This window comes from Choloepus didactylus, chromosome 4 (assembly GCF_015220235.1).
Source record: "Choloepus didactylus isolate mChoDid1 chromosome 4, mChoDid1.pri, whole genome shotgun sequence".
In the NCBI taxonomy this organism is placed as follows: domain Eukaryota; kingdom Metazoa; phylum Chordata; class Mammalia; order Pilosa; family Megalonychidae; genus Choloepus; species Choloepus didactylus.
Window position 1 is genome coordinate 377807 of NC_051310.1, and position 1528 is coordinate 379334.

General features: G+C 51.7%; 1 pseudogene; it reads right to left on the bottom strand.

The window, feature by feature from the left end:
* Positions 1-232: 232 nt before the first annotated feature.
* Positions 233-1165, bottom strand: LOC119530947 (annotated as a pseudogene).
* Positions 1166-1528: the final 363 nt, after the last annotated feature.

The window sequence follows — 1528 nt, forward strand, 5'->3', positions numbered from 1 at the left end:
GGACACTTGCTTTCCTCATGTTTCCCCCTCACTTCCTGCTCCCCTGAAGCCTGAGAGTATCCAAAGTTAGATCCTTGGAAAGTTTAAATTTCCCCATAAAGTTCGTCCAGATCCCATTGGCAGAGGACACTGTTTATAAATCTATCACATGAAATACCTTCCATCCTTTAGATACCCAAAGTCTGGTTTTTGAAATTATATTAATTTCAAAATTACACTTAACCATTTCCTTTCATTTGATGAATGTGGGAAGCACCCTCCTGAGGGCCTCTTTTACATCCTTGTTGCGCAGAGTGTAGATGAGTGGGTTCAGGGTGGGGCTGACTGCCGTGTACATTATGGCGACCACTTTGCCATTTTCCGTGGAGGACTCAGACCCTGGGAGGAAGCAGGTGTAGATGAGAGTGGAGTAGTACAGACAGACCACCAGGAGGTGGGAGGAGCAGGTGGGGAAGGCCCTGCGCTTGCCCTCGGCCGAGCGGATGTGCAGGATTCTGGCGATGATGAAGGCGTAGGACAGCATGGTGAGCAGGAAGTTGACCACCCCAAAGTAAACGTCTGCAATGACAACCATGATGTTGTTCAGCTATGTTGGACTACAGGCAAGCAACATCAGTGTGGGGACTTCACACAGGAAGTGATGGATCTGTTTAGGCCCACAGAATGTTAGTTGAGCCATGAGGCCAATTTGGACAGAGGAGTCAACCCCACTGACTGCCCATACAGTGCCTGCCAGCAGGGCACAGAGGGGGCTGCTCATCAGTGTGTGGTAGTGCAGGGGCTGAAAGATGGCCACATAGCAGTCATACGCTATGGCTGTGAGCAGCAGCAGCTCAGCCCCCAGGATCCATGTCAGGAAGAAGAGCAGGGTCAAGCAGCCTCCATAGGAGATGGTGCTGCCCTTACCCACCAGGTTTTCCAGCAACTTGGGGAGAATTGTGGATGTGCAGATGATGTCTAAGATGGCCAGGTTGGTGAGAAAGAAATGCATTGGGGTGTGGAGCCCCATGTTCAGGCAGATGGCCATGACAATGAGGCCATTCCCTATAAGAGCAGTCAGGTAAAGGAGGAGGAAGAGAGCACTGAAGACACCCTGCAGCCGGGGGTTTTCTGAGAGTCCCTGTAGGACAAACTCCACCACGACTGTGTGGTTGGTTACTGCCATTGGGTGGTTGAGGATCTCCAGGGGGTCCTGGGAAGCAGATGGCACCTAGCAGAGGAAAGCATAAGGCCAGGTGGGTGATGTGTCCTCTCTGCACTCAGGTCCTGCTAAGACTCTCAGGGATGTGTGTGATGGAGCCTCTGCCCTGGAAGCACTTGTAATGTGGGTCCCTCCACTAAGGGAGATGATCCAAGGGTTAACTCTCCACTCTGGACCCCTCCAATCCCCAGAACCCCTCCCAGTACTCAGCACCACCCTGCCACAACAGAGTCTCCTTCTGGGTGGTGACTGGGGCAGCAGCACGCAGTAGTAGTCTTAGTAGAAACTGCAGCCTATTTTCAGTTTAATTGTGAATATTTCCTACAG